Source organism: Panthera tigris, chromosome D3 (genome assembly GCF_018350195.1).
Source record: "Panthera tigris isolate Pti1 chromosome D3, P.tigris_Pti1_mat1.1, whole genome shotgun sequence".
NCBI classification, from domain to species: Eukaryota; Metazoa; Chordata; class Mammalia; order Carnivora; family Felidae; genus Panthera; species Panthera tigris.
The window spans coordinates 41,179,184-41,205,131 of NC_056671.1; the positions used below are offsets into that span (position 1 = coordinate 41,179,184).

The window sequence follows — 25,948 nt, forward strand, 5'->3', positions numbered from 1 at the left end:
AAACACGCTTACCGCCGGTAGTGCCCTAACTCAACAACAAATAAAAATGTCATTGTTGGGAGGACTCAGTCATTTATTCTCCAATTCTTTTTTTTTTTTTTTTTAATTTATTTATTTTTGAGAGAGAGAAGGAGACACAGAATCTGAAGCAGGCTCCAGTCTCTGAGCTGTCAGCACAGAGCCTGCAGGCTCCAACCCACAAACGGTGAGATCATGACCCAAGACCAAGTTGGGCTTTGAGCCACCCAGGCGCCCCTACTCTCCAATTCTTAAAAATGTTTAGTGAATATTTTGTACTTGAGAGTGACATTTAAATTCCCAAATCCCAAAGTAGCAGACTGGGATTTTTCAATTCTACAAAAATTTCGGGTAATTAGTATATTTTCCGTTTTACTAGGTTTGGAAAGATCTTCATGGTTAATTATATAGATGGATTATTATCATTAATGTATGTTATAAGCTTAGATTTGCTTGTTCCAGAATCTTGGGGGAGGGGAGTGGCTAGACTTACGATAGTAAAGGTAGAATATAGTACGAACAAGAGTGTGAAGGCATGTATGTTTGGGGAACATAATTAGGACTGGAAGTGGAGAGAATAGAGCAGTAGATAGTGGGAGATATAGTTGGCAAGAGGCAAGTTGTGGCCAAATGCCATTAATGTTCTTGAAGGGAGAAGTAGGAGAAGGCAGACCAAAGTAACCTCTAACTCCTATGGGATTTCTTTGATGTCATGTTTTACTTCACAAATTCATGTGAACTATTTCCTTCTATAATGTAATAGTCTTTGATTTAAATATCTTGGGGCGCCTGGGTGGCGCAGTCGGTTAAGCGTCCGACTTCAGCTCAGGTCAGGATCTCGCGGCCGGTGAGTTCGAGCCCCGCGTCAGGCTCTGGGCTGATGGCTCGGAGCCTGGAGCCTGTTTCCGATTCTGTGTCTCCCTCTCTCTCTGCCCCTCCCCCGTTCATGCTCTGTCTCTCTCTGTCCCAAAAATAAATAAAAAACGTTGAAAAAAAAATTAATATCTCGAGAAAAATACAAATGGAATAAAATTCTTAGCTAATGGGTAAAACAAATTGCGTTACTCTTTCATCAAATTGAGATTAGGGCCGGTTCATCATCAGGGGAGTCCCATTTCTCTGTACAGTATAGATATGTGGATACGAGCAGAAACTCTTTTCACGTCTGTAGAAGAGATTTCAAGATAATTGCCAAGAGGAGAAATACAAAACTGCCAGAGAAGTGTACTATAATATTATGGGCAACTATTGATGGAAGTATTGATAGTATCTTCTTCAGAGGTCAAGTGTGAATCAGTCTCATGTGCCAGTATGGTAACCTGAATAGCCTCAGAACCGTTTCCATAACTTGTTCTCCAGAGAAACTCTCCAAATAGCTTTTTCAACAAAAAAAAGATGAGTTTGTTCTTTATTCAATTTGAAAAAAGTTTGCAATGACCCAGTATCACAACTAGTTCTCTTCAACTGACTCAATTTTTATTTTCATTAGCCATCTTACCATATAGACTGTAAATAAGTGTTCCTTTACCATTTATCTATTGCTGTACAACAATCTACCCCAAAAACTAAGTAGCTTCTTGCACAGCTCTCCAGGGCCCACCCTCCGGGACATGGCCCCCATAATCTGAAATGCCATAGACCCAGACTAGAGCTGCTGGAAGGCAGTGAATAGTATAACTCTTCAAGCCCACAACTAAAAATGGCCTCCGGTAACACTACATTGCAAAAAATGGGAAAGAGGGACGCCTGGGTAGCTCAGTCGGTTAAGCCTCCAACTCTTGGTTTTTGGCTCAGGTCATGATCTCACCTTCCTGAGTTTCAGCACTGCATTAGGCTCTGTGCTGACTGTGCAGAGTCCATTTGAAATTCTCTCTGCCTCTACTCCGCTGGCCCTGTCTTTGTCTCTTTCAAAATAAAACACTTTTTAAAAATGGAAAAGAAACAAATGGAAGAAGTAAAAGAGGGGCACCTGGCTGTCTCAGTTGGTTAAGCATTCAACTCTTGAATTTGGCTCTAGTCATGATCCCAGGATCGAGGAATGTGGGAGGGAGCTCTACGTCAGGCTCCACACTGAGAATGGGGCCTGCTTAAGCTCTCTCTCTCTCTCTCTCTCTCTCTCTCTCTCTGCCCTTCTGCCCCCCTTCTGCTCTCTCTCTCTCTCTAAAATAAAAAATAAAAATAAAATAAAACTTAAAAAGGAAGAAGTAAAGAGTTGAAGAGCCTAAAGATTTGGTGGTGGAAAAAGTACGGTACCGATGTGTAGAGAATGGGAGGGTGGAGTAGTTCTTTAAGTGGAAGAGATTTACAGATTCTGACAAAACTTGAAAACCTGAAGAAAATTTAGATCATCCATAGTTAATTGAACTTTTTTTAATTCTCAAAAAGCCATTAAAGAAAAAGGACAAAGAAAATCTTTATCTGACAGTGAATCTGATGATAGCAAATCAAAGAAAAAAAGAGATGTTGCTGACTAACCAAGATGTTTTGCCAATGGTCTTGGTCCTAAACAAATACTTAGTGTCATAGACAACAACAAAGAATTAATCTTTCTCATGAAATGGAGAGATGCAGATGAGACAGACACAGTGTTGGCAAAAGAGGCAAACATGAAGTGCCCTTAAATTGTAATTGCTCTTCAAAAAAAGAGACAAACTCTGCATTCTTGTCCAGAAGATGCTGGACAAGAACATAATTGTATATATGAACATAATTGTTCATATATATATACACCTATATATATATGTATGTATGTCTTTTTTATGAGTATTTTTTGAGAGAGAGAGAGAGAGAGAGAGAGCAAGGTGGGGCAGAGAGAGAGGGAGAGAGATTCCCAAGTAGGCTCTGCACCATTAGCATGGAGCCAAACGTGGTGCTTGAATCCACGAGCCATGAGATCATGACATGAGCCGAAACCAAGAGTTGATTGTTTAACCAACTGAGCCATTTTCATTCTAAAGAAAATCAAATTTAATCTGTTCATTTTGAGTAGTATTGAGAGAATTATTGGGTTGTTTTTGGTTTTTGCATCAATAGCACTGGTTACTTTGGACAAATAAAAATGAAGCTATAGTTGCTTCATTTATCAGAAAAGAACACATGATACTGTTGTATATTATTCTATCTGCATTAGGGAACAGTTTTTCTAAATGTTAAAAAAATGCCCATAGTGATCGCTGAATCAGAACTTGTTTAACCTATAATGGCTAAGGACCATTCTGGGTATTTTGTTTAAGTTTTTTTGTGTGTATACATAAATACAAGTATAAATGGTTGTTTATGGGGTTTTGGTTTTTTTTTGTTTGTTTGTTTTTTGGGTGTTTTTTTTTTTTTTTTGCATTCACCAAAACAAAAATAGTATTTTACAACCATGAGTAAGTTCATGTTGTTTCTGGGATGCCATCATTCTGAGCAACCCAAGAAATAGATTACTTCAAACTAAATTGAAGTTTTCTGAAGCCAGAAACTCTCAACCAAATAGATGATTCTATAATTAATTAAACAACTTAAAGTAGACATCACAATTCCTACTTTATCTATAATTATATAAATGTAACAGTTTATTTGCAAAACTCCCTGAAAGGAAAAAATTTTATCACTACCAATAACCTAACCACTCAGGGGAGAAAACTAAACAAATAATGGTGTTTTTTAATAAGCCAAACAAGGCTTAGTTAAATGGGCATTCAAAGTTCTTCTTAGAGAACCATTCCTTTACAAAAGGTTGAAATCCTTGTGTTATATTGATTGAAAGATCGTAATTCATGGGAAGTGTTCATGAAACCAATCAGATGATTAGAAATGTTGCTGTTTTGGACCTACTGCATAAATGAGCAAACAAACTTTTGTAGTTTAAACTATTGATTTGCATATTTTTCCTTTACCCGACCTATTCCTTACATGTAGGTTCAGTCTTTCCAGTATTTGTGTTACTGGTCCAGCAGAAGTCAGGAAACACAGTAACTCTATAGTAATCAAAATGTCATTCAACTGTGTATTGCGTACTTTATTGTAAATATTGGTAAACAGTGGTCAGTAAACAGTTTTACATTTAAAAATCTTAGTAGGGGGCACCTGGGTGGCTCATTCAGTTAAGTGTCCAACTCTTGGTTCTGGCTCAGGTCATGGTCTCACGGTTTTGTGGGTTCAAACCCTGCATTGGGCTCTGTGCGGGCAACGTAGAGCTTGCTTGGGATTCTCTCTCTCTTCCTCTCTCTCTGCCCCTTCCTTACTTGCCCTGTCTCTGTCTCTGTCTCTCTCAAAATAAATAAGCTTTAAAAAAATAAAAAATAATTTTAAAAAATTTAAAAAACTTAGTGGTTTCAACCAGGAGCCATGTATTTACTCATGGTTCTGAAATTTGGACTGAACTTCACTGGGCAGTTCTGCTGGTCTCACTTGAGATCACATCTACAGCAGAAGTCACCTAGCAGCCTGACTGGGGCTAAAGTCCACGGTGGTCTCATTCACTCGGCTGGCAGCTGAGACTATTGGGAACTGAAGCTCAGTTCACCTCTACTAGGCATCTCTAATGAGCTTGGTTTTCTTACTTGGCTGTCACAGAATTTCAAAAGGAAAAACTCTAATGTGCAAATGCCTGTGAAAGCTCTGCTTGCATTGCATTTGCTGATGTCATTTGTCAAAGCTAGTCATATAGCCCAACTCCTGAGTGGTCCTATCCCACAATACAAGGAAGCTTACAGAAATCCCTGCTGATTCTGGGTTGGTGCTATTGTCTGTGTACTGTGATGAGACCAGTTTGATAAAATATTACAAGTCTAAGACAGTTGGCAGAAACAAGGGGGAGAAATTACAATCTTGTTAGGATTTGCTGTGAAGTTAAATTCTCCTCAAATAAAAATACCTAGAATATAAAGAGCAAGGAAAGGGAGTTTTTGAATACTCCTATCTTCCCAAAAAAATTTTCTTGTAAGTTTATTTGAGAGCGAGCGTGTGAACCGTGTGAGAGTGGGAGGGGAAGAGAGAGGGAGGGGTGGAGAGAGAGAATCCCAAGCAGAGGGGGAGGGGCAGAGAGCGAGTCCCACCCTGACCTCATGGAGCCCCATATGAGGCTCAAACTCATCAACTGTGTGACCATGACCTGAGCTGAAATCAAGAGCCAGAGGCTTAACCAACTGAGCCACCCAGGCAGCCCTCAAAAAACAAAACTTTTAAAAAAATTTTTTAACGTTTATTATTGAGAGACAAAGACATAGCATGAGCATGGGAGGGGCAGAGAGAGGTGGAGACACAGAATCTGAAGCAGGCTCCAGGCTCTGAGCTGCCAGCACAGAGCCCGATTCAGGGCTCGAACTCACAAACTGTGAGATCATGACCTGAGCTGAAGTTGGACGCTTAACCTACTGAGCCACCCAGGTGCCCCCCAAATTTTTTTTAAGTACACTTCTTAAGGTAAAGAAAGGTAAGGACAATTTTGGTGACTCAGACTGAGTTCAGACTTTGACAGCTAAACTTGTTTATGACTCTGAGCCCCAATCTACCAGGTTGGTAGAAAACATCTGGAGGTTCCTTTGTTTCCAGTTTTAACAAATTCCTAGTTCTGGGGCGCCTGGGTGGCTCCGTCGGTTAAGTGTCCGACTTTGGCTCAGGTCATGATCTCACAGTTCTTGAGTTCGAGCCCAGTGTCGGGCTCTGTGCTGCCGGCTCAGATCCTGGAGCCTGCTTCGGATCTTCGGATTCTGTGTCTCCTTCTCTCTCTGGCCCTCCCCCACTTGTGCTCTGTCTCTCTCTGTCTCTCAAAAATAAAAAAGGTAAAACAACAACAACAACAACAAAAGTTCCAAGTTCTGAGTAGTGGGGAGAGAAGCTCATCGTTGTCAACATGGCCTCTTTAGATCTGATGGCTTCCTGTTGCTTTTGTGCTACCTCGAACATGGGAACCACTTGCAAGGCTTTGATCTCATCTGCTCAGGTGTGCTATATAGCTAGCTAGGAGAGTTGGGAGTACCCTCTCTTCTTACCAGCCCAGAGGGAATCTTTCTTTAATTTTAATATTTTTTTTAATTTTTTTTTAACGTTTATTTATTTTTGAGACAGAGAGAGACAGAGCATGAACGGGGGAGGGTCAGAGAGAGGGAGACACAGAATCTGAAACAGGCTCCAGGCTCTGAGCTGTCAGCACAGAGCCCGATGCGGGGCTCGAACTCACGGACCGTGAGATCATGACCTGAGCTGAAGTCGGATACTTAACCGACCAAGCCACCCAGGCGCCCCTAATTTTAATTTTTAAAAATGTTTACTTATGGGGGCACCTGGGTGGCTCAGGTCATGATCTCACAGTTTGCGGGTTCAAGCCCCATGTTGGACTCTGCACTGACAGCTCAGAGCCTGGAGCCTGCTTCACATTCTTTGTTTCCCTCTTTATCTCTTTGTCTCTCCCCTGCTTGTGCTCTCTTTCTCAGAAATAATAAATAAGTAAATAAATAAACTCTTTTTAAATGTTTATTTATTTTGAGAGAGAGAGAGGGAGAGAGAGAGAGAATTCCAAGCAGGCTCTGCATTGTCAGCACAGAGCCCAACACAGGGCTCAATCCCACGAACCGTGAAATCATAACCTGAGCCAAAATCAAGACTCAGATGCTTAACCAACTGAGCCACCCAGGTGCCCCTTTAATTTTAATTTTAATCCATCTCTCTTCATCTTTCTTCAAGGTACTCTATCTATCCCTAGAAGTCCTTCACTCATTTTCATCCCCTCTCCAAAGCCCTTTGCATTCCTCTAAGAGCTTAGGTTTTTAGAAAAAAAGTTCCCAGGAGGGAAGTATCTTTTCTACTCTGCACCTTGTTTCAGTTATCTATTGCTGTATAACCAATTACCTTTAAACCTAGTGGCTTAAAATAATAATCTTTTCTTCGTTTCTTTTTTTAAGTTTATTTATTTATTTTGAGAGAGAGAGTGTGTGAGCAAGTGGGGGAGGGACAGAGAGAGAGGGAGAGAGAGAATCCCAAGCGGGCTCCACACTGCTAACGCAGGGCTCAAACTCATGAACTATGTATGAGATTGTGACCTGAGCCGAAACTGAGAGTCGGACGCTTAACCGACTGAGCCACCCAGATGCCCCCAAAAAACATTTTTCATTTTCTCATGATTCTGCAACTTTGGCAAAGCTTGGTGGAACCAGATTTCTCTGCCCCTGGTGGTATCAGCTTGGGCAGTTCTTTGAGGAGTCACACTAAGATGCCTCACTCATATAGCTGGCAAGTTGGTGCTGGTTGTTTGCTGGGAGCTCTGCTGGGCGTGTTGGCCAGGACCCTCAGATCTCTTTCTCAACTCTTCCTCATGGCTAAATTAGGATTTTCATAGAGGTGGTCTCAGTGTAGTCAGACTAGTGGCTGACTCCCCCTAGAGAACAAAAGTGGAAGCTTGAAAAATTGAAGGTTTAGGACTGGAACAGCATTACTTCTGCCATACTCCATTGGTTAAAGCAAGTCATAGGGCCAGCCTAGATTAAAGGGAAGGGATGATACCACAGGCAAGAATATGGGAGAAATGGATCTTTGAGGGCCACCAAAGTAATTGTGACAAAGTTCTCCTGGGGCAAGAAATCACACAGTCTGCTATTTTCTTGAATTACAGTAGGCAGTTGGTGGGGTTGGTTATGGGAAAATCAAAGAAGGAAAAACGTGTTAAAATAAGCTAAGATCTCAGAATATATCTCCAGCCATATAAGCCTTTCCCAACTTTCTCCTGATATATTAGCTTTAATTTCCATGTCACTTAAAGAACCAACTTTCAGGGCGCCTGAGTGGCTCAGTTGGTTGAGCGTCCAACTTCAGCTCAGGTCATGATCTCGCGGCCAGTGAGTTCAAGCCCCGCGTTGGGCTCTGTGCTGACAGCTTGGAGCCTGGATCCTGTTTCGGATTCTGTGTCTCCCTCTCTCTCTGACCCTCCCCTGTTCATACTCTGTCTCTCTCTCTGTCTCAAAAATAAATAAACGTTTAAAAAAAAAAAAAAGAACCAACTTTGAATAAAACACCTTAAACATTTTAAATTAACTGTTTGATTGTGTTTTCACCTTTTGATAATAAAACATTGGTTAGTATTTCCTTCAAAAAAAATCTATATAGTTGCCAGGACCATAGGGCCAGCAGCACCCTGGCCTGGGCCTCTGAGCCTTGTAGCCCTGGTCACACCCCATCCAGCCTATTGCCTGGGGGGCTCTGCTGGTGGGAGGAGGACACCACGGCTAGAGAGGTCTTAAAACTGGGCAAATCTATCCAGCAGAAAAAGATATGTCACTGAAGAAGCAAAGAAGGTCCCCAGATATTGGACTGCCAGCACTGCAGCATTTTAAAGACCCAGGATTCTTGTTTGAAGCAGAATAACCCTGCTCAGACTCTGCCCAGGATAAATTAGCAGCTGAAGAAAAAACAAAAAACAGGGGCACCTGAGTGGCTCAGTTGGTTAAGCCTCCGACATCGGCTCAGGTAATGATCTCAGGGTTGGTGAGTTCGAGCCCCGCATCCGGCTCTGTGCTGACAGCTCAGAACCTGGAGCCTGCTTCAGATTCTGTGTCTCCCTCTCTCTCTGCACCCCCCCCCCACTCCTGGTCTGTCTCTCTCTTTCTCTCTCTCTCTCTCTCTCTCAAAAATAAATAAACATTAAAAGAAAAAAACAGCCGTGAAGAAGAAAGGTACAAGAACACATGCAGACTTGGGAGTGCTCCAATGAATGAGGACACAGATTTGGAAGGATTCACTCATTCACTCAGTCATTCCTCAAGTATTCATCTCTGCTCCTTCATCATGTTTAGGGAGAAAACACATGTTTTGTATGTCCTCATTATAGCAATGGGTTTTACATAAACTATCTTATTTAAGTGTCACAACACCCCGGAAAGGCCGTTTTACAATTTAGCAACCTGGAACTCAAAGAGGTTAGCCAATATGTTCAAAACTTATACCCAGACTGGCCCCAAAGCTCTGCTACTTGTTCTTCCAAACATTTAACTAAAGGAGATGGGGTACCTTTGCCACCAATAGGAAATTCCCCATGTCTGTCATCAATACCAGTCAGCTTTTGTTCCTGTAACAAACATTCCAAAAATATCAATGATCTTTTTTGAGAAAACACTTTCTGTATTGATGTATAATTAACATAGAGTGTTATATTAGTTTCCGGTGTGTAATATAATAATTCAACCATTCTATACATTTCTCAGTGCTCCACACAATGAGTGTACTCTTAATCTCCTTCACCTATTTCTCCCATCTCCCCGCACACCCACTGCAACAGTCTCTTCTCTGTATTTGAGTCTAGATTTTTGTCTCTTTTTCCTTTGTTCATTTGTTTTCTTTCTTCTATTCCACATATAACAGTATATATAACCTAAGTTTCTGTGAAAGACATGTGTAGCGACCACTCAACTTAAGAAAAATAGTATTCCTGATATTTTGAAGACCCCTCCCAAAATAACATCTCTTTACTACTAAGGTACTTTCTGTTTTGAAATGTGTAGGTATTCACACTCAGATATCACCTCACGCCAGTCAGAGTGGCCAAAATGAACAAATCAGGAGACTATAGATGCTGGAGAGGATGTGGAGAAACGGGAACCCTCTTGCACTGTTGGTGGGAATGCAAATTGGTGCAGCCGCTCTGGAAAACAGTGTGGAGGTTCCTCAGAAAATTAAAAATAGACCTACTCTATGACCCAGCAATAGCACTGCTAGGAATTTACCCAAGGGATACAGGAGTACTGATGCATAGGGGCACTTGTACCCCAATGTTTATAGCAGCACTCTCAACAATAGCCAAATTATGGAAAGAGCCTAAATGTCCATCAACTGATGAATGGATAAAGAAATTGTGGTTTATATACACAATGGAGTACTACGTGGCAATGAGAAAGAATGAAATAGGGCCCTTTGTAGCAACGTGGATGGAACTGGAGAGTGTGATGCTAAGTGAAATAAGCCATACAGAGAAAGACAGATACCATATGGTTTCACTCTTATGTGGATCCTGAGAAACGTAACAGAAACCCATGGGGGAGGGGAAGGAAAAAAAAAAAAAAGAGGTTAGAGTGGGAGAGAGCCAAAGCATAAGAGACTGTTAAAAACTGAGAACAAACTGAGGGTTGATGGGGGGTGGGAGGGTGGGGCGGGTGGGTAAGGTGTATTGAGGAGGGCACCTGTTGGGATGAGCACTGGGTGTTGTATGGAAACCAATTTGACAATAAATTTCATATATTGAAAAAAAAAAGAAATGTGTAGGTATTTTTTCCTTTTGTTTACGATAGGTTATTTGGTTTCCAAAAGTTTTTGAATTTTATATAGTGTAAAGGAAAAACAACACTTGCTGTGTGTCTCCTCTACTTTCAATATTCCACTACAACACTACCTCAGTTCTGGCCCTGGATGTGTGTTTCCCACATAGCAAGCAGTTCTGCAACACCAGTAGGGCACCCTACAGTTTAATTAGATCCCGCCGGTGAAGGGTTCCGTCCTATAGGGCTGCCTCCTTTCTGCTCTTCAGATGCTCAATCACAAGTCCATGTTGTCACCTGTGCTTCAGACACAATGGCTATTAATTGGAGGTTTCCACTACCCCATCCTCGGGTTCAATTAATTGGTTAGAGCAGCTTGCAGAACTCAGGAAAACATTTACTTACCAGATTACAGGTTTATCATAAAAGGACATAACTCAAGAAGAGTTAGAGGGAAGAGATGCCTAGGGCAAGGTATGGGGGAAGGGACATGGAGCTTCCATGTTCTCTCTCTCTCTCTCTCTCTCTCTCTCTCTCGGCTCTCCACTGTCCCAGAACCTCTGTGCCTTCATCAACGCAGAAACTCTCCAAACCATCCTTCTGGGTTTTTGTGGAGGCTTCATTACATAGGCATGATTGATTAAATCATCAGCCATTGGTGACTGATTCAACCTCCAGTTCCTCTCCCTTCCTAGGAGATGGGTGGTGGGTGGGTGGGACTGAAAATTCCTCCAATCCTGGTTGTTTCCACGGGCAAACAACCTCCATCCTCAGGGCTTTCTAAGAATCCCCTCATTAACATAAACTCAGAAATAGTTGTAAGGGGATTGTTATGAATCTCTCTTACCACTTAAGAAATTCTAAGGGTTTTAGGGCTATGTGTCAGGAACAGCAAGATCAGATATACATTTCATATTATAAATCACAGTTATCACATATACTTTTATGTATTCTTCTGCAACTACTTTTTTTTTTGCTCGAATATTTGTGACATTCATTCATGCTGATGCATGTAGCTGTAGTTCATTCTATACAATATTTCTTGATATAATATAACACATTTTTTCCATTCTATCAATGGATATATTATTATTATCATTATTATTATTTATTATTACGTTGGAGACCCATTTAATGTGGTCGTTCAAGGCCTGGGCAGAGTGGAGAGTACCCAAGAATTGGTCAGGCAGGCAAGGTGGGTGGGTGGCAGGCCCACACCTGACCCCCAAAGGGGATGCCAGGAGGGGGCTGATCCAGGCACAACAAGGGGAGGACCAGACGACCTGTAGGTCAGCCCTTGAGAAGCTATCTAAGCCAGGTGATGAATGCCTAGGCCAGAGCCTAGCCCAGGGAGGTAGGGTTGGGGTTGGTTAGGGGCTCCCAGAGCCTGGGGGCTGGCATCACTAGGACCCTCCCCCATCTGCTGCTGGAATCCAAGGCAGAACTCAACTATCAAGTGGGACTCAAGCAGCTCCTGGAGGCAGGGGTGGAGGTGTTCATTTTTCCTCCATATGGTCCAGACAGGAATTGATCTAGTCCAACATGGCAGCATATCCTGCTTCCCTGAAGCTGTTGTCCCCATCTGCTGTGTTCACCTCCAAGGGATGCCCAGGTCCCCCCTGGGGCCAACTTTGTGGGGCCACACAACAATGGACGAGCACCGTGACCATTATGCCACCAGCCACTCCTGGGAGGAAGATGGACTCAATAGACGTTTTAATTATTTCTAGGATTTGGGTTTCTTGTTTGTTTCTGCTTTTTAAAAATCAGGCTTCTATGAATATTTGTGTGTTATGTTCTGACTTTCTTATGCAATGGATATACCGCATAGAATATATATCAAGTGTCATAGAGTATGTGTACTTATAAATTTACCAGATAAGGCCAAAATTTTAAGCAAGACTATAGAAGAGTACTGCCGACTCCCTTCCCTTGTTAACACGTAGGAGTGTTTTTTACTTGAAATTTTTTTTGTCCTGGGGTACCTGGGTGGCTCAGTCGGTTGAGCGACCGACTTCGGCTCAGGTCATGATCTCGCAGTCTGTGGGTTCGAGCCCCGTGTCGGGCTCTGTGCTGACAGCTCAGAGTCTGGAGCCTGCTTTGGATTCTGTCTCCCTCTCTCTCTGCCCCTCCCCCGCTCATGCTCTGTCTCTCTCTCTCTGTCAAAAATAAATAAACATTAAAAAAATTAAAAAAAATTTTTTTTGTCCATCTGGTGAATGAGAAATACTATCTCATTATGGTTGTAATTTGCATTTCCCTCCTTATAAATGAGATTGAGCATCTTTCCATATGTGTATTCCCTCATTGTGTTTTCCCTTCTGTGAAATGCCTCTCACATTGTGTGCCCATTTTCTATAGGTTTATCTGACATTTACAATTGATTTTTAGGAGTTCTGTCTATATAGTGGCTACTAAACCATGGCTGGTTGTATATCTTGTTAACATCTTTCCCCGGTTTGTGGCTTGTATTGTTCCTTCTTTGGGAGATCTCTTAATGAACAGTAATACTTGATCTTAATATAATGTAATTTATCAATTATTTCCATTACGGTTAGTGTTTTGTGGTCTCCTTTTAACAATCCTCTACTTCCAGGGGTGCCTGGATGGCTCAGTCGGTTAGGCATGCAACTCTTGGTTTTGGCTTGGGTCATGATTTAACGGTTCATGGGTTTGAACCCTGTGTCAGGCTCCACCTGACAGTACAGAACCACTTGGGATTTTCTCTCTCTCCCTCTCTCTGTTCCTCCCCCTTCTCTCTCTCCCTCAAAATAAATAAATAAACTTAAAAAAAATAGGGGTGCCTGGGTAGCTCAGTTGCTTAAGTGTCCGGCTTCGACTCAGGTCATGATCTTGCAGTCTGTGAGTTTGAGCCCCATGTCAGGCTCTGTGCTGACAGCTCAGAGCCTGGAGGCTGCTTTGGAATTTGTGTCTGCCTCTCTCTCTCAAAAATAAATAAACATTAAAAAAAAATAAAAATTCCTCTACTTCCAATGTTTTCTCAAATTTTATTCTTAAAGTTAAAATTTTTTTCCATTTAAAAATTGTTTTCTTTAATTTCAGTGGAGTTTATTTGTATCATACTTGACAAAGGAACTGATCTCATTTTTTTAATGAATAATTAACTATTGAGCATCATTTATTGAATAGTCAGCCTATTTTTCTCTGCTATATCTTGTGTAATTGAATGCATTCTTCTGTTCCTAGGTTTTCTAGAGTGTTGTTTTGGTTAATCTTTTTTTTCCTCTCTGGTAATATTGCACTACTTTAATAATCTAGTTTTATTTATTTATTTATTTTTATTTCCAATAGAGAAAACCATCTCACCTTATTCTTCAGGGGTGTCATGTCATATAGTTGGTTTTTAAGTGTCACTGAAGGAGTGATGATCTCTTCCTCTTTTTGCCTAGTGTTTTCTCACATAAGAGACACTTGAGGTTGTGGTCAACTGCCATTTCTACAGTAGCAAAACCCATAGTTTAATAAGGAACTGAGTGCAGTATAAACTTTTAAAACTGACTGGTATTACTTAAGACTAAAGACTTAATTGTGCTTGGAAAGCTGTTATTTGCCTCCACATCAAGCTCATTATGAGATTCCCCCAAACCCTTTTGCATAGTGTTCTTAACTACCCTGTGCATTCTGATTCAATTACTGGACTAACAGACAAAGTTCCCTAACAACATAGAAGGAATAAATTTTCTAATCACTCACTGCTTACATAAATTTTTTTCCTTCCTGGATTTTCATGATTTTGCCCAACTGAACCAAATGGAAAAACTTGATTCTATTTGTATATAAACATGTATGTGGCAAACTTTTAAAGAGGAACAAAATTGAAAACTTTCTTGGGGTTCCTGCATGGCTCAGCCTATTGAGCTCTTGGTTTTGACTCAGGTCATGATCTTGCTTTTTGTGGGTTCAGGCCCTGTGTCTGGCTCTGTACTGACAGTACAGAGGCTGCTTGGGATTCTCTCTCCCTCTCTCTCTGCCCCTTCCCCACTTGTGAATGCTCTCTCTCAAAATAAATAAATAAACTTAAAAAAAATTAGAAAACTTCTCCTTCAAATTCTAAAAGTAAAATTGACCCTCTGGACTAGAATGACCCTGTGACTTCTCCACCCTCTCATACCCCACGTTGAGAAGCTTATCAGCAATCAGAAGCAAGAGAAAAATTATATATGTGTGAGTGGAATAATAAGATCTATCCTTAAAACATAACTGTAAGAACACCATTTTGTGCTGACGCTATTTTGGACATCTAGTACAGTAAATAGGGTACCTTATAGTACCTTATTTAGAGGATAAATAAAGTGATAATTAAAGATCTGTTGTTCATTCATTCATTCATTCATTCATCAAATGCTTGTTGTGTGCCAACTAGACATTGAGGATAAAATCAAAATTTCTATCTTCATGGTGCTCATATTCAATAGGAGGAGGCAGAAACAATTTAACAATGAAGTATACAGAATGTCGAATGATGATTAATGCGCTGTGGAGAAAAATTTTAAGGGAGGGGAGTCCTAGGAGCCGGAGGGTCACTATTTTATACAACGGACAAAGAACATTTTCTGATAAGATGATATTTGAGGAGAAAGTTGAAGGAAGTAAAGGAGCAAGCTATAAAGATCAATGAGACAAATGTTCCTGGCAGAGGGAAAAATAAGTGCAAAGATCCTGAGTTTTGAGCATAGTTGGTGTTGTGATAGAGTAATAGAGGATGGGAATAAAAATAATAGAGAGAGAAATGGGGGAGAGAAGGATTAATGGAAAGAGGCTTGTAGGTCACTGTGATAATTTTGATATTCACCCTGAAGAAAAGGGAAAGTATTGGAGGACTTTGGGCAAAGGAGTGATATGGTCTGACATATACAATTTTAAATGGTTTATTTATTTATTTTGAGAAAGAGAGAGCACACGCAGGGTAGGGGCAGAGAAAGAGGGAGAGAGAGAATCACAAGCAGGCTCCACGCTGCCAGCACAGAGCTGGACACGGGGCTCGATCCCATGATCTGTGAGATCATGACCTGAGCTGAAATCAAGAGTCTTAATCAAGATGCTTAACCGACTGAGCCAGATAGGTGTCCCATGATCTGACACATTTTTTAAGAGAACTACTCTGATGACTATGTTGAAGATAGACTGTAGAGGCTTAATGGCTAGAGGCTGACTCAATAATCCAGACAAGAGATAATAAGGGCTTGATCTAGGCTGGTAGTGAGGGAGCTGAGGTGCAGTGGTCAGGTGCTTGATATATTTTGAAGGTGAGGCTGACAGATTTGCTAATGGATTGGCTGTGGAGAATGGGAAAAAGAGAGGAGTCAAGGCAATCTCATATATTTGTTTCTCCCTGGGAAGTACAATGCATACTTGTGTATTTTTGGCTATGCAGCCTCTCAATCTCCTATATTTGAAGGATTCCCATCATATAAATTTAGGTGCCAGACAGAGCGCATCTCTGACTGAATGTGTGGCTGTAAGTGGCAGAAACTCCTTATTCTAGTCTCCCAGGCCTCTGAGACACACTCATGTGACCAATCAGACATTAATGAAACAGCAACCATCGCATCCAGCCAGTGGAGGCAACAGAGGCACTTTAGCCTAGGGTAGAGTGATGTCCACTATGGAGCTGGCAGTGGTGTTCTCACGGAAGCAGTTCTTGATTCTAGTCATACTTTTGGCTATGTAGCTATTAAGTCGGGTTTTCCAACCTCCCAGGAAATCCACAAGCTACACAGATTCCTGTCAAAAATAATGTTTCTGTCATTTATTTATATTTTTTATTAATGGAGATTCATTCCTTTTTAATTTTTTTAAATGTTTATCTATTTTTGAGAGAGAGAGACAGAGTGCAAGCAGGGGACAGACAGAGAGACAGAATCCAAAGCAGGCTTCAGGATTTGAGCTGTCAACACAGAGACCAACATGGGGCTCAAACTCACGAACCGTAAGATGATGTCCTGACCTGACGTCGGACACTCAATCGACTGAGCCACCCAGGCGCCCCAATAATGTTTCTTTTAAAAGAGCCAGAGATAGTTTTTTTTTCCTTGCAACTAAAAACCTTAATTGATATATTGCAGATTGATATTCCTACTGTGAACGTAGTCATAATAATAACTGCCATTATTGAGTGATTGAGGCACTTATTGCAATTAATTCTGCTAGATAGATATTATTTCTATATTGTAAATGAGGAAACTGAGACATAAAGGAAAATCACTTGCCCAAGGTCATATGGCTAGTAATTGACAGAGCTGGATGAAAATCCAAATTTATTTGACTGAAGCCTGAACACTTATACACTATAGATAAATTCATTTGGGATTCATTTAATATTGTGAATTGAACCATTTTTTCCCATTAATTCAGTTCTCTATGTAACCTCAATGTATATTCACACCAAGTATCAAATCTTCTTGAAATCTTCTAACTCTGTAGAACTTAGGGCTAAAATATTAAGGTGTGTCATTGTTTTGAAAACTTATTCTCTAGCAAGAACCATAAAGTAATTAAAAATAAATTCTAATATTTGTTAGTATTGTTTAAAATTTAGGCAAAATGAGTTGTTTTTTCTGAAAGTTTCAGTTTCAGTAGACTTCGTTTTGATCAGTTAGAAGTTGGAGGCAAAGTGCTATACTGACAAATACACCAAGCTTTTCAGATGGCGTCTATTACCATTAAGACATTATGTACCATGGCAGATTCAAAAGTACACACTTATTGTGCTCTTTTAAATACATTAGATAAAACATCTATATTTACCTAAAATACAAGGGTTTGAATATTTGAAATTCACAGCTTTGGAAAAATGTTGCTTATGCATAAGAGGTGTAGCCGAGAAGAAATGAAACTGGCAGAAAAGAAACTGTGGTTTGTAAGTGTCTGGGAGGCTCTGAGAAGGCTCGGAGGAGCATATTTTTCTCGTACGGCATTAAAGAGTCAGCATGGTGGCAGGCACAAGAGAACTGAGCTACAAGTAAAAACATGTGCTCCCAAGTGCCAAACTTAACCTCTATCTCGCTATTCAGCTAAGGGCAATACAACAATACTGCGTGTAAAATTAGTGAGTCAGAGATGAATAAAACAGGCACAGAAACAAATAACTGTGATGCCTTATTAAAAGTATTCATCCATGGGGCGCCTGGGTGACTCAGTCAGTTAAGCGTCTGACTCTTGATACCAACTCAGGTCATGATCTCACAGTTTGTGAGATCAAGCTCCCCCACAGGCTCTGTGCTGACAGCTTGGGATTCTCTCTCTCCCTCTCTCTCCCCCTCCCCGGCTTTCTCTCTCTCCCTCTCCCTCAAAATAAATAAACATTAAAAAAAAAAAACAATGATTAAAAAAAAAGTATTCATTCGTTAATCCATTCAGCACTTGCGGCCAATCCTATGCTTTTTGTGTGCCAAGCACTAGGGTTTCAAAGATGTGCAAAAGAGCATTCCGCCCCATCCCACCCACAGGGTATAATGATCAGCCTCACTGCACTGACATTCCATTCTCCCTCCAATAACCTCCTCTCCCATTTCTGTGGCCCTTCTCAGCTCTTTCTTCCTCTACCAATCACCTCCCTACATGGTTAGTTTAACTAACCTAACCTAGGCTCACACAGACTTTATTCTACCAAGTAAGACTTTCATGCCCTGGGCTGCATAGCCCATACCCAGGCCAGAATGATCTTTAGAAATCTCAGACTTTGAAAATGTGATTGTGTCTCCCACTCCACAAATAAAAGTACAGACATTACGAAACTATAAGATGAGTAAAACTATGTATAATTAATCTGTTCTTCCAGATATTCTAAACCCTAGAAAATCTAATGCAATTTATCATCTTTTCTCCACGAGAGGAGAACATATCCGAGCACATATCAACTTTTGCATCCACATTCATGGGGTTCATCAATTTTCTGAGGTCCCTCATGGGCCCTAGATGACTGTAAAATACTGTTTATCCTTGAATTCAGAAAAGGGTTAGTTCTTAAAGGCCCTGGAGTCAACTTAAAGGTTTTGTGCTCTCTCAGGACAACAATGGGAGTAAGAAACTATTGAAGGTTTTTGTTTTTTTTTAAGTTTATTTATTTATTTTGAGAGAGCGAGAGAGACAGTTCAAGTGGGGAAGAGGCAGAGAGAGGGAGAGAGGGAGAATCCCAAGCAGGTTGTGCAGGATCAGTGTGCAGAGCCTGACGTGGGGCTCAAACTCACAAACTGTGAGATGATGACCAGAGGCAACATCAAAAGTTGGACACTTAACCAAATGAGGCAACCAGGCACCCCAAGGAACTATTGAAGGTTTTTAATCTAGGATACGGTGCATTTAGGTTAGCACTTTAGAAAATTCTCTGACTGTAGTATGAAGAATGGATCACTAATGGATCACTTAAACTAAGCCCTGTGGGAACCCAAGTGAGAGATTATAGTTAACTGCTAAAGGGTGCTGATTTCTTCCTGGGGTGATAAAAATATCTAAGGTTAGACTGTGATTGTGCACATTAAATGGGTGAATTTTATGATATGTGAATTATATCTCAATAAAGATGTTCTCAAAAAAGCAACAGATTAAAACATAAAAACTCTCACATCTAAATAAATAAATAAATAAATAAGTCATGTTTGTGTTATGAACTTGTATGAAAGACTTTTAAGATATAAGAGAAGGGAGCGGGGGGAAGTAAGAGTCAAGGATGACTACCAGGTTCTTAGGTTCAGGCCACTGGGTGGATAACTATACTTTTATGGTGATGGGAAAATATAATGACCTTAGTAAAATGGAAGGGATTCTGGAGGGCACAATACAAAGGGCTGGAAGGGAGCACCAAAGGAATACTCAGGAAACTGACCCATTTAGGAAAGGTCGGACAAACTTGCCTAAATGTGTCATCAGTGCGAAGGTGTCAGACTTCTTTTTGAGGACTCCAGAAAGACTGGTTCACCAAATTCAAAACACACTTAAAGGGAAAGAAAGGCAAAATGATCAGAGGTACCAAATTCACATTATTCTATTGACAATGGGAAAAAACACCCAACTTTTTTTTTAGAGAATCCAGATTTGCAGGAAATTTTCCAGGGTGTATTATTCTGGAGACAAGAACAAGACAGGAATACCCTACTATTTTCAGTTTACCTAACAGTGCAAAATGGTTTTGTTTTGTTTCTAACTGTAGTGTGGGATGTTCTTAATCATCCTGGGAGCAGGACAAAGTGTGAGTTTTGCATTTACAGATTCGTACTGGAATAACTCCTGCAGAGGGAAAGGAAAGGAGGCAGGAAGGCTGGGACTAACAATGTGTAAATATATAGTGGGGTGGGCATGGCAGGCAAGTGAGTGGGGGAGAAAATATTAAAGGCGGAAGTATTCACTGTTACTAAGTTTCCTACCAGTCCTGTATGAGCCCTCGGGTACATCAGAGGCCCGTGAGGCCACACAGAAGCCAGGGAATTACTTTTCAACCTTTGACTTTGGCTCCAAATAAAATGTTGGTGAGGATTCATTCTGGTACTTGGAGAAGATAGAACTGAACACCGGAGAGAGATCCTACTCAGATGGTTGCAGAAAGACATTGACTGGCTCAACGAAAGCCACCTTCTTAAGGATTTAACAGCAGCCCAACTTGGAAGTTTCAGGCTTCCTCTGGTGGCAAATTATAGATAATGTATTTATAGCCTTTCTCTAGAAAGAAAGAGTCAAAGTCTACAGGAAATTACCACCTCCTGCAATAACAAACTAAAGTCTTCTCAGTTGGCAATAGAAAGTGAATTTACACACGGGCTCTATAAAACAGCTAGATATTGAAACTCCAATCTTGCACTTGGGAATCTCTTTATGTTGCTTTCACCACCAGTTCCCTCTTTAAAGCTCTATCACTGTCACAAACACAGATCTTCTCCTTAATTCCTGGCAGCACAGCTGAGATCCTGCTGGGGCGATCAGGCTGAAATACGCATAAGAAAAACATGTAAGGGTGTTTAACATACAGATTCTTAGGTTCCATGCCCAGATATTTTAAATCAGTCAAGTACAAACATACCTTATTTCATTAGACTTCACTTTATTGCGTTTCACAGACACTGCGTTTTTTACAAATTGAAGGTTTGTGGCTACCCTGAATCGAACAAGTCTGTTGGTGCCATTTTTCCAACAGCATTTGTTCACTTTGTGTCTCTGTGTCACATTTAGGTAATTCTTGCAGTATTTCAAACTTTTTCACTATTATCATATCTGTTATGGTGATTTTTTTTTATGTTTATTTATTTTTGAAAGAGAGAGACAGAGCAGGAGTGGTGGGGGGTGGGGGGCAGGGACAGAGAGAGAGGGAGACGCAGAATCCAAAGCAGGCTCCAGGCTCTGAGCTGTCAGCACAGAGCCTGACACGGGGCTTGAACCCATGAACTGTGAGATCATGACCTGAGCCGAAGTTGGATGCTTAACTGACTGAGCCACCCAGACACCCCTGTTATGGTAATCTTTGATGTTTCTATTGTGATTATTTTGGGGCACAATGAACTGTGCACATATAAAACAGCAAACTTATGTGATAAATGTTGTGTGTTCTGACTGCTACACCCACCAGCTGTTCCCCTGTCTCTCTCCCTTTCCTTAGGCCTCCCTATTCCCTGAGACATAGCAACATTAAAATTAGGCCAATTTGTTACCCTACAATGGCCTCTAAGTGTTCAAGGGAAAGGAAGAGTCTCACATCTCTCATTTGAAATCAGAAGCTAGAAACAATTAAGTTTAGTGACGAAGGCAAGTTGAAAGCTGAGATAGGCCAAAAGCTAGGCCTCTTGCACCAGTTAGCCGAGTTGTGAATGCAAAGCAAAAGTTCTTGAAGGAAATGAAAAGTGCTAACTCAGTGAACACATGAATGATAAGAAAGCTAAGACAGCCTTAGTGCTGATATGGAGAAAGCCTTAGTGGTCTGGATGCAACAGTCCCATAAGCCAGAGCCTAATGCAGAGCAAAGCCCTAATTCTTTTCAATTCTAAGACGGCTGAGAGAGGTGAGGAAGCTGCAGAAGAAAAGTCTGATGCTAGCAGAGGTTGGATCATGAGGTTTAAGGAAAGAAGCTATCTCTATAACATCCAAGTGCAAGGGGAAGCAGCAAGTGCTGATGTAGAAGCTGCAGTAAATCATCCAGAAGATCTAGCTAAGATAATCAATGAAGGTGGTTACCCTAAACAACAGATTTTCAGTGTAGACAAAATAGCCTTCTATTGGAAGAAGATGCCATCTAGGAGTTTCATAGCTAGAGGGGAGAAGTCAATGCCTTGCTTCAAAGCTTCAAAGGACAGGCTGACTCTCTTGCTAGGGCCTACTGCAGCTGGTGACTTTAAGCTGAAACCAGTGCTCATTTATCATTCTGAAAACTAATACCTTAATATTAATACCTTGAGTATTCTTAATTATTATTCTTAAATATCCTTTAAGAATATCCTTTAAGAATTAAATATCCTTAAAAAATACCTTAAGAATTATGCTAAATTTACTCTGTGTGTGCTAAGTGGAGCATCAAAGTCTGATGATGACACATCTGTTTACAACATAGCTTACTTAATCTTTTAAGCCCAGTGTTGAGATCTACTGCTCAGAAAAAAACAAAAATTCCCTTTCAAATAGGACTTATTAATAATGCACTTGGTCACTCAAGAACTCTGATGGAGATGTACAATCAGATGAATGCTGTTTTCGTGCCTGCTAACACAACATACATTTGGCAGCTCATGGAATCAAAGAGTAATTTTGACTTTCAAGTCTTACTATTGAGAAAATACATTTCACAGGGCTATAGCTTCTACAGACAGTGATTCCTCTGATGCATCTGGATGACTTTGAGGGGCTCTAGACTTCAGTGGAGGAAGTAACTGCAGATGTGATGGAAATAGCAAGAGAACTAGAATTAGAAATGGAGCCTGAAGATGTGACCAAATTGCTGCAATCTCATGATAGAACTTTAAAGGATGAGGGATTGCTTCTGATGGATGAACAAAGAAAGTAGTTCCTTCAGGTGGAAACCACTCCTGGTGAAAATGCTGTGAACATTGTTGAAGTGACAACAAAGGCTTTAGGATATTCCATAAACTTAGTTGGTAAAACAGCAGCAGGGTTTGAGAGGATTGACTCCAATTTGGAAAGAAGTTCTACTGTGGGTAAAATGCTATCAAATAGAATTCATGCTACAGAGAAATCGTTCATGAAAGGAAGAGTGAATTGATGTGGCAAATTTCACTGTTGTCTTCTTTTAAGAAATCCTTTTGCAATCACCACCCTAATGAGTCAACAGCCATCAACATGCAGGCAAGACCCTTCACCTGCAAAAAATTTACGATTCACTGACAGTTCAAGTGATGGAGAACTATTAATAAATAAAGAATTTTTATTTATTTTTATTATTAAAAAATTTTTTTTAATTTATTTTGAGAGAGAGAGAGAGAGAGAGAGAGAGAGAGAGCAGGGGGAGGGGCAGAGAGATAGGGGAGAGAGGATCCCAAGCAGGCTGATAGTGCAGAGACCCTGATGCAGGGCGCGATTTCATAATGGTGAGATCATGATCTGAGCCAAAATCAAGAGTCGGCTGCTTAACCAAGTGAGCCACCCAGGCACCCCTACAATAAACTATTTTTAAATTATGATTTGTACATTGTTTTTAGACATAATGCTATTGCACACTTAACAGACTACAGTATAGTATAAACATCACTTTTATATGCACTGAAAAACCAAAACATTCATTTGATTCACTTCATTCAAATAATCACTCTATTGTGGTGGCTGGTGATTATAATGGAGGTAGTCCAAATACCATATTTTGAGAAAGATTGGACCAAAGGGGACAAAAGAGTGATGGATATAGAAAAGAATATGGAATCTGATTTATAAAACACTGGTGAATCTTTTGCAGCTTACAGCCCTTGCCTTAAGATGGGTGGAGGTGGTCTGCCCCTATTAGTAGTCTCTCAAACATACAGTTCATTCCCAAACAAAGCTCAGAGAGAAACACAAATTCCCTCATGGGCGAAGTTTCCATTTCCTATCTAGGTTTCACTTTCTTGAAAGAGAAGCTCTTTCCTGACAACTGGATCTTACTTATTCTTCCCTTACAAGGCAGCTGACCTGTCACAAAGGTAGGAGTCAGCATCCTCATCAGAGAGACACAAGTGGTTCATTTACTTTTACATGAACACATCAATTATGAGAAACAAGGACAACTTGTATTTTTCGCATTCCTCAGTGTCTTTATTTTTTAGTTCTAAAAACTCTCATCAGTGATTTAGTTCATGTTGACCTCAGCCAAACTCAGGTCTGTTTCTCTTCACAGACCCTCCTTCAGCATGAGGTGAACATCACCCCTGTGACTCATTGCCTCCCTGCTGTCTTATGGCGTTTAGCTCCTATATTGCTTCTGGAATGTGATTTAGAAAAGAAATACTCTCCAAAGGAAAACATAAGGTTGCAAAGATAAAACCGCCTAAATCATGCTGGATACATTGTACAAAGAGAACCAAGCATCCCTGTTGCCCATCATATGTAGGTGAAATGTGGACTTTTTCAAGAAAGTTAGTTGGAACAAAATATGCACAAACACTCTCAATTTTCGTGTTTTTGTTCTTCAGTGTTAGAGTAGATATTTCCTGCTTCTACAGCTGTTGGGTGTGTCCCTCCTCCTGTTTCTGTGATCTAAACCTAAAAAAAGGTTTCTCAAAAAAGAAAGAAGTTGAGTAGAGTCCCAAGTACACACACACACACACACACACACACACACACACACACACGATACTTCATAGGGTCTTATGAACATTTTAGACTTTTAGATTCACAGTATCTCAACCCTTTCCATTTTAGAAAACATTTTTGCCTTATGGCCTTACAGTATGAAACTAAACCTATCCATTTAGCTGTCCTGTAGCTTTTTCAGAACAAACAGAAATTTATAGTAAATAGTGTATTGTCTCCAATTTTGCTTCTCTAAGAAAAAGACTGCTTACAACTCAAAGCCAAATTCCTCAAGGTGTATTCTAGCTCAAAGCCAACGACAACAGGAAGGGGAAGTACATGGTATCTTATACTTAATAGGATTTTGTTATTCTCTCCCAATGTGCTGAAATCTCCTCACAGAGTAGGTTATCCATGGAAGTGCAGGAAACACTGGGTATCTGAGGTAAGGCTCACCTTAGATATTTTGATTACTGCTAAGCAGCCTCCTGCCTCTACACGAGCCATATTTCCAATTGGTCTGCTTTCTTGGAATTTTTCTTTGAGTGCTTCCCTAGAGCTACAATGCAACTGAAGCTTTTCCATGGCCTTTTACTTAGCCAAATTACGTTCCCCAACTGGGACCTTTAATCTTAATTTCAGCCTGAGAAAGTGCAGCACAACTCTGCTAGTGGTCAGACTATGATAAATAATGTTTTGAACAGGATTCAGGCCAACACAACAATGTTTCTAATGAAACACACTGAAGACTATTCTGTAGTTGCAGACATGGCCCCTTCTCAGAACCCACCCCTTCTCAGATTCCACCAGCACCAGCACAAACTCTATTCTATCTTACTGAGACGTCTCATGACCAGTTCCTCCTAACTATAGCAAGTTCAATAAACGCAACTTTTAAAAACAGGTATGGCTTGGTGGTCTTTTCTTTGGTTGGTGGGCTTTAACTGGCTTTTGTTAGTTCTGGATGACTTCTTTAATTCTCAGAGTGACTGTCCTATAGAATTGGAGTCCTCTTATTTTCCCTTTCCCTAGAAGCCACACTATCTTACTCACTTAATGAAGCTCCCCACGTTCCCTTTCTTTGCCCCAGGATAGAGTTTCCCCAAGAAAAGACACCAGAATATACGCTGTTCACAGTTGCCAGTTATCCAATTACTCACCTTCTCTTCACCCATAGATTGTGTGTATCCACGGCAGGGTGATATGGGATTTGCTGCCTTCAGTACCTACTGCTTGCCCATCACCTTCCTCCAGAGGCATGCTAGATGTGTGAGAGCCACTTTAGCCTTTCCCCTCCTCCATGGCCAACTTCATTTCTGGCTTGATTTAATTCCACATCTTCTCTTGGTGACTGAGAATGGACAATTTCTTTCTTTCTTCCTTTTGTTCTTTCATTCTTTAATTTTTTAAAATGTTTATTCATTTTTCAGTGGTGGATAGAGGCACAGCATGAGCAGGGGAGGGGCAGAGAGAGAGGGAGACACAGAATCCGAAACAGGCTCCAGGCTCTGAGCTGTCAGCACAGAGCCCGACATGAGGCTCGAACTCACAAACCATGATCATGACCTGAACCAAAGTCAGACACTTAACCAACTGAGCCACCCAGGCGCCCTGAGAATGGACAATTTCAAATAACCAGCTGTTTCACTTCTCCATATTTCTCTTCCAGGATGTGAGACATGAGGGTGTAGGTATGAGAGCAGATCTGGAATTCCTTTTCCAAGGTCCAAATAACTTGGACCTTCACCTTTCTGGTGCCTAAGAAATGAAGCCTCTCAAACAGACGTACTTTTATCTTCCCCAATCCAAAACTGTCAGATACCTAGGGAATCAGTTTTATAACCATTCCATTTTTCTCCCAGCACATTCGTGGAGTTTTGCATTGTCCATTCTTGTGAGCAAGGACCTAAAGGCCTTCTTTTATAAGCTTGGGCAACTAATTTGTAGAGAACAGATGTTCTTTTAACTTCTGAGGCTGAAAGATAAGC

At 40.7% G+C, this 25,948-nt stretch overlaps 1 pseudogene; it reads left to right on the top strand.

Annotated features, from left to right (window-relative positions):
* The first annotated feature begins 1,717 nt into the window (after window positions 1-1,717).
* On the top strand, window positions 1,718-25,722 carry LOC102950913 (annotated as a pseudogene).
* The last annotated feature ends 226 nt before the right edge of the window (window positions 25,723-25,948 follow it).